General features: G+C 46.1%; 1 long non-coding RNA gene across 1 annotated transcript in view; it reads right to left on the bottom strand.

Annotated features, from left to right (window-relative positions):
* Window positions 1–1,219, bottom strand: part of LOC107182642 — an 18,523-nt gene extending 17,304 nt beyond the window's left edge. The window contains exons 1-2 of the long non-coding RNA XR_001513368.1: window positions 913–1,219; window positions 258–405 (exon numbers count right to left, since the gene is read on the bottom strand). This is a non-coding gene — a long non-coding RNA (uncharacterized LOC107182642). The remainder of the gene's footprint in view (window positions 1–257; window positions 406–912) is intronic.
* Window positions 1,220–7,985: the final 6,766 nt, after the last annotated feature.

The following is a 7,985-nucleotide window of genomic DNA, read 5'->3' as shown; positions in this document are numbered from 1 at the left end:
TCCTGCAGGGCTCTCACGGCCAGGAAATGGCGTTGGGAGTACGGTGCTCCCGTGCTGTGGTGGAAACACCCTGGACCTCAGAGCCAGAAGACTGGGTCCTACTCTGGTTCTGAACACCTAGCTGTGTGACTTTGAGCAATGACCTAACCTCTCTGAGCTCCTGAAAATGTCCTTTGCATAAGGTTGCCAGGGGGATGAACACATTGAAGACTTGGGAGCTCAGTCCCTCGTCTCAAGGTCCTGTGCTAAATGCAGACCTGTAAATATAGCAGAGAGGATCTGCCCCCGCCTGCTGGCTGCTGCTGTTCCCAGAAGCACTCCCAGTCCCTGGTGATGGTTACCAGGATGCCGGCTGTAACCAGGTGCTCCTGTGGTCAAGGAGACACTCCCCTCCCCCTGAAGGGCCTGTGGATAAACAAACAGGGACATACTGGAGGGGCTGCTGGCCCACATGCCTTTTCTCTGCCCTGTCTGTTCCTGGTGAGTAGGGCTCATTGCTGGGGGGCAGGGAACGTGGCCACCCCCCACTAGGACCCTTCATCCTCTCATCTTCCTCCACCCCATCCCACCAGACACTCATGCACACTATGCACTCAGACACACTCAGGACATATATACTTACACTCATTCACACACACACACACACACACATTTATACTCACCTACCAGGCAGCAACACTTACATATACACTCACATGCATATTCATTCACATGCCCATGCTCACATTCACCCATATGCACACGCATGTATAACTACACACACATCCCATTAGACACACACATGTTCACACACATTCCCAAGAACATGTAAAACAAACAGTATGTGAAATAATTTTAGGTGGTTCACATATTTTAGAATATTTTTAATGGTTAGGAATTTATTTTAATATGTAATGAAGAATAATGACATACCTGTCAAACTAGCGATTTCACAGCATTGATTGTTAAGGACAAAGGTAAAGAAGGCAGGATAAGATTTAAGTTGCTTTAAAGGGAATTGTTGAGTGAATTCTGGCAGGGGTCCTGGAATGATCCCTGAAGGCTTGTGCTCTGGGGAGACATGGAGACTTGGTGCTGGGGGCTCTGCGTGGAGCATGTGGGGAGTGTTGGCACCTCGAGGTACAGGGGGCATGGCTGCTGTGGAAGGAGATTCTCAGACCCTCCTAGAAGGAAAGGGAAAGTTATACATTTTTTTTCTTTTAATCCTCACCCAAGGATGTAATTTTTTTTTTTTTCTTTAGAGAGAGGAAGGGAGAGAGAAAAATCAATGGGTTGCCTCCTGCATGTGCCCTGACACAACCTAAGAATTGAACCGGCAACCTTTTGGTGTATTGGACAATACTCCAACCAACGGTGAGGGCATGTCCATTTTTCTATGGTTATTGCTTTCTGTACCCTGTATTTTTAAAACAATCTTTGCCTACTCGAAGCTTATGAAGATAGTCTCCCATGTTCTCTTCCAGAAGCTTTAGAGTTTCAGCTTGCGTGTTGAGGTTTGTGATATATACTGAACTACTTTTTGTGTATGAGATGGGGCCGAGGTTCATTTTTTTCTACATGAGTAACTTGTTATTGTAGCACAAATTGTTGGTATAACTTCCCCTACCCATTGAAGTGCCTGCTGTCTTTCTCAAAATCAATGGAGTGCATTTTGTGTGGATCTGTTTCTAGATTCTACTTGTTCCACTGATGTATTGGTTAACCTTTGTCAATACCACACTTTTTTTAAAAATCTTTATCGTTGAAAGTATTATAGATGTTCCCCCTTTTTTTCCCATTGACTCCTTCTATCCCATCCCTCCCCCTCCCAGGCCTTTACCACACTATTTTCTGTGTCCACGGGCTATGCATATATGCATAAAGGTTCCCAGGTTAATCTCTCTCCCCCCCGAACCTCCCAACCCCATCTTCCCTCCGAGATTCATCAGGATTATTACAAGAGCCTCCCAGTTTATCTTCCTATTGTTTTCCTTTGTTTATTCTCCACATAGCAGCACACTCAGGTGATTGTGCTAACATTTCAGTCAGATCATGTCATCCCTTTGCACAAAATGCTCCTTCCTCAGGGCCTTTTGCACTTGCTAGTCTCTCTGGCTGAAACCCTCTTACTCCAGATATCTGTGTGATTCACCCCTCACCTCTTTACATCTTTTTTTAAATTAATTTTATTGATTTCAGAGAGGAAGGGAGAGGGAGAGAGAGATAGAAACATCAATGATGAGAGAGAATCATTGATTGGCTGCCTCCTGCACGCCCCCTACTGGCGATTGAACCAGAAACCTGGGCGTGTGCTTTGACTGGAATCGAACCCAGGATCCTTCAGTCCACAGGTTGATGCTCTAGCCACTGAACCAAACTGGCTAGGGTTAGTCAGTCAACCTTTTTTTTACAAAAGCACCAAGGTTGTTTAGTGGAGAAACAATAATGTTTCCAACAAATGCTGCTGGAACAATTTGATATCCACATGAAAACAAATAACTTCAACCCTTACCTCACACCATATACAAAAGTTAACTCAAAACAAATTATAAAAATACAGGTGATTTTTGTATATTGACTTTATGTAATTTGACCTTGCTAAACTTGTTTGTTTTGTCTAAGGAGATGGGCAGTCAGGACAAATAAAGTGGGGTGAGGTCATGTATGGGATGGCTAATTTGGATCAGGGAGTCAGGGAGGCAGTGACGTATGAATGGATTTGAAAGAGAGGCAGGGAGCTCTGTGACAGGGGGAGTGGGTGTCTTCCAGGGCTTCCCAGAATCTTTACTCACAACAATGGTGGCAGCAGAAGCAGGGGGCTGAGCCCAGCCTGAGAAAAGGAGCTTCCTTGGGGGTCGGGGGTAATACAGACTGTAACTTGGGACATCCAGACTGATTCTGATAGTAGGCTGACTGCCTGGGGAAGCAGGTGCCTATTGTCTGGATGAAGTAATGCATGGAAAGTTACTTGTCACTTTCATGGGTGGCAGTAGCTGGGGCCCCAGTACTATTGGGGCAGAGAATGTTTCACAAAATACTTTACATATTCACTCATGTATTTGTTGTCTGTCTGTCTCCATGGGGACAAGGACCCTCAAAGAACAAGCAGATGACCCCAGTTTCCATGTGATGAGCAACCTGGCAAGTCCCCTTGCATCCTCCCAAACTCCGTGAGGACCCTAGGATTTCTGGGGAGGAAGTCAAGTGGAGAGCCAGATGGCCAGGGACAGGTGGTGCAGGCTCTGGGAAAATTCTTGGGCAGAGTGAGTCATAATTCTCATCCCACACAGTGAAACGGAGACTAGGTTGCACGTCCTTTACTTCATTTAATTCTCATAACTGCCAGTGTAGATTATACCACTGTCATTTCCCAGATGAGGAGGCCCCAGCTCAGAGGTTAGATAACCTGTCAAAGGCACACAGCTAATAGGTGGTGAAGCTGCTTTTCCCCAGGGCCCAGTGTCTTTCTTTTCACCTGGCCACACACCATCCAGGATGCTGGGCAGGGTGAGCTTGGGTGTCCCAAGTGGCTAAGCGTTGGAGAAGAGCTTGGGTCAGATGCTGCTTCACACTCAGCCATCTTGTCCTAGAAACACTGTTACTCTGAAGATTATACAAGAGCTGGCCAAAGGCCCCAAACCCAAGGGCAAGTCCATTCAAATGGAGGGAGACTCCTGTGACGAAAGGGATCATTAGCCAAAGGATCAACTTGGAGCATCTGTGAATTCACAACAGTGACAGCACATCTGGTGAGTCTTCAGATAAAAAGCACCTGGTGCTGTGTCTGGCACACAGTAGGTGTTCAATCTCTGGTTGCTATTATTATAATACAGACTTAATTTCCTTCTGTAAAAATTGAATTGGAAGCTGGATTTCCTTCTGGGCTGAGACTTGGAGAGCTCTCCAGGGCCAGGGCTGTGGAAACCAGATGAAATTTGTTCCTAATGGGGGTTCTGTGGAAGCTCAGCAAGTAGTTCTATCAAATTAGCAGGCCCAACAGACACGAGGGAGCGGATTTCTTCCTGAGCCTGGGCCTTGCCACCCCTTAGTCCCTTGAAAATCAGATTACCAGGAGGGCAGGGCCAGGGAGGAAACTGAACTAACACAATTACCAGCCCCAGCTTGTCCATCTCAGCCTGGGAACAGGGCGGGGAGGAGGGGAAGCAGAGAGGAGTCAGAGCCTCTCTCAGGAAGTTATGAATCCAAGAAAGTGGACAGGATGAGCCCATCCCTGCTGCAGGGCCCATCTCCACCGTCCCATCTTGGGAGTAGTTGTCTCATCTCTGTGCTGTTCCCACAGAGCACCAATAATAGAGGCCTCTGTCCTCCCTTGAAGATCACTGTGGTCATTCCTTTTATAGCTATGATGCCATCCAGCCTCGGCTTGACTCTCCCTAGTGATGGGGTGTTTGTTACCCATCAAGGCCTTATTTTTCATTATTGATGCAAAACCAGCCAGCTGTAGACTTGGGGTGGTGAAAACACAATACAATAAATATACAGATGATGTATTCTAGAATTGTACACCTAAAGCCTATATAATGTTATTAACCAATGCCCACTCCCCAATACATTCAATTAAAAAACAAAACAGCCCTAGCCAGTTTGGCTCAATGGATAGAGCGTCAGCCTGTGAACTGAAGGGTCCTGGGTTCGATTCCGGCAAGGGCATGTACTTCAGTTGCAGGCTTCCAGCTCTGGTCAGGGGCATGCAGGAGGCAACCAATTGATGTGTCTCTCTCACGTCTGTGTTTCTCTCTATCTCTCTCTCTCTCCCTTCCATGCTCTCTAAAAATCAATGGGAAAAATATTCTCGGGTCAGGATTGATTAGATAAATAAATAAATAAATAAATAAAATTCACCTGGACTCAAGTTGGGAAACTTTTGGGAAAACAACAACAATAAAACAGAAAACCAGCGAACTGTAGTTAAGACCACTGATATCTGGTCTTAGATTTGCCACAAACTAGGCGTAGAACCTTGGGAGGTTTTTGGCCCCATTTCCTTATCTGTAAATGAATTTGTGGCCCCGTGGTAGGCAGTGTCTGTGTTCTTAGTGTCTTTCCACCCTGTCCCATTGTTAAGTTGTGCTTTTCCAGGTGGACTCTGATCTATTAAAATGCATTGGCCCAACGCCATGCCTCTTGCCATTTAGTCCCAGGAGTCATCATGGGTGTTGCCCTGGCCATAGTGTCCAGGCAGAGCCATCCCTTCAGACTTTCCTTCAGTGACTACAGGAAGCCACTCTTGGTCCATCCCCAGCTGGGAACAAGGCTCTGACTGATTATGATGGAGGAAGCCAATCTGCGACAAAGCAGACACACATGGAGACAGAGCTGGGCGAACTGCAGGGGAAGAGACAGAGCCCTGATGAATCGAGAGGCCACTCTGCCACATGACTTTTCCATTATGTTGGGAGCCAATCGATCACCATCATTGTTCATGCATTTTGAGCTGCATTTTCTGTCACTTGCCACCACCAATCTCCTAATGGGGAGAGACGTCATTCAAGCTTAAAAGTGTTGGAATTGTTGACAGGAAATTGGCTTCTCTGTCATTTCCATCCAATGACTGTCGTCCCACCACTGGACATATCCACTCTGTTTCCACAGGAAGGGGGATTAGGAATCTGTTGGAAGATTCCTCTCATCTTCTACCTCAGTCCATAAGCTAGGAGGGACAGGAATCTTCTAGGCCAGTGGTCGGCAAACTCATTAGTCAACAGAGCCAAAAATCAACAGTACAATGATTGAATTTTCTTTTGAGAGCCAAATTTTTTAAACTTAAACTATACAGGTAGGTACATTGTTATTAACTTAATTAGGGTACTCCTAAGGCTTAGGAAGAGCCACACTCAAGGGGCCAAAGAGCCGCATGTGGCTCAAGAGCCGCAGTTTGCCGACCATGGTTCTAGGCCATACAGCAGAAGCCCACCCACAGAAAATGATATGGAGGAGGAGGTGGAGGAGGAAGAAGGGGAAGAGGTGGAGCATAGAGAGGGAGGAGGAAGTCCCAATAACTCAGCTCTGTTACTGAGCCACTGCAATCCCTTTTTCTTTTCTTTTTTTAAATACATTTTTATTGATTTCAGAGAGGAAGGGAGAGGGAGAGAGAGATAGAAACATCAATGATGAGAGAGAATCATTGATCGGCTGCCTCTTGCATGTCCCCTACTGGGGACTGAGCTTGCAACCTGGGCATGTGCTCTGACTGGGAATAGAACCATGACTTCCTGGTTCATAGGTCAACGCTCAACCACTGAGCCATGCCAGCCGGGCCTGCAATCCCTTTTTCTGCTACTGTCACTTTAAATTGGGTTTCTGTCATTTGTACCTGACAGAAGTTATAAAGATTATAACTTTACTTCCCATGATATGGACTCTTCTACCAATTTTGCCAAATTCAAGATTGTATTAGTATTTTTCATTGGCTGTTTGGAGGAGCAGGTGAGGTTTTTGGGGAAGGAGATTCAGCAAACATCGGCCACGTACTGCCTGTGTGTTAGGAACAGGGCTAGGTTTTCACATGGTTAACTTCATTCACGATCCCAAACTGCTCTAGTTAATTTTAGGCCCACTTCTCAGAGAGAGAAACGGAAGCTCAGAGAAGGTAAGTAGCATTTTGAAGTTACACAGCGAATACTGGCAAAGCCAGGAAGGAAAGACACGTTTTCTTAGAGCCACACTGTTGACTGGTGATAAACTTATGGTTAGTTAACAGAACAGCCAAGACCCCAGAGTCCTTTCCAACTTCCATGCTGAGAAAGCCCTCTGTGGCGTCCGGCCGTGCGCCTCCTCAGCACTGAGGAAGTGTCTGCTGCGGCCCATTAGTTCTGCCCTGGAGTCAGCCCCAGGGAGCCTTGGGCCAACGCTGGGTTTTCAGGCAGGAAGGGCCAGAGGCCACTGGGCACCACTCAAGGGCAATGGCCCGTGGGCAGGGTTAAGGTGGGTGAAGCTCACCCAGTTCCCACATGAAACCAGAAGCACAAAGCAGAAGGACCAGGGGCAACCACGTGAGAACACGCTCCCTTTCTGGTTTTCCTCTGAAACATGTTTATGGAGATATAATTTGCATACCATAAAACTCTGGTATGCAAAAAGTACAACAATGGTTTTTTAGTCTATTTTGAGTTGTACAACCACCACTACAAACTAAGTTTAGAAGATTTCTTGATACGCCAGGTTACGGGGTTGATTCCCAGTCAGGGCACATACAAGAATCAACCAATGAATGCATAACTAAGTGAAACAGCAAATTTCTCTCTCTCTCTCTTTTCCTCTAAAATCAATTTTTTAAAAAAATATATATTTTATTGATTTTTTACAGAGAGGAGGGGAGAGGGATAGAGAGTTAGAAACATCGATGAGAGAAACATCGATCAGCTGCCTCTTGCACGCCCCCCACTGGGGATGTGCCCGCAATCAAGGTACACGCCCCTGACCGGAATCGAACCTGGGACCCTTGAGTCCGAAGGCTGACGCTCTAGCCACTGAGCCAAACCGGCCAGGGCTAAAATCAATTTTTAAAAAATAGAACACTTCACCACCCCCAAAACAGCAACCCTACGCCCATTAGCAGTCACATCCCACTCCCCCCGACCTCACCCCAAGAACCTCCCACTCCAGCCCTAGGCAACCTTAATCTGTTTCTTTAGATTCGCTTATTCTGGACATTTCATGTAAGTGGAGTCATACAATATGCGGTCCTTTGTGACTGGCTTCTTTTACTTAGCATAATGTTTTCAAAGTTTATCCATATGGTAGCATGAACCAGTACTTTATGTCTGTTCATGGCCAATTCATTGTAAGATGGACCACAGTTTATTTATCCATTCATCAGTTGATGGGCATTTGGGCGTTTCCACTTTCTGGGTATTATGAACAATGGCGCATGAACATTTGTGTACACATTTTTGTATGGTCCTCTCTTCTCTGAGTTTCTTCTGTGTTCCCCACTCTCATTTTCCTTCCCACGTTGGTAACAGTTCTTGTGCATGTAATGTGTA

The sequence above is a fragment of the Myotis davidii genome, unplaced genomic scaffold (genome assembly GCF_000327345.1).
Source record: "Myotis davidii unplaced genomic scaffold, ASM32734v1 scaffold17, whole genome shotgun sequence".
NCBI lineage: Eukaryota > Metazoa > Chordata > Mammalia > Chiroptera > Vespertilionidae > Myotis > Myotis davidii.
The sequence above is the reverse complement of the archived record's forward strand: the minus strand, read 5'-3'. Positions and strand labels throughout refer to the sequence as shown.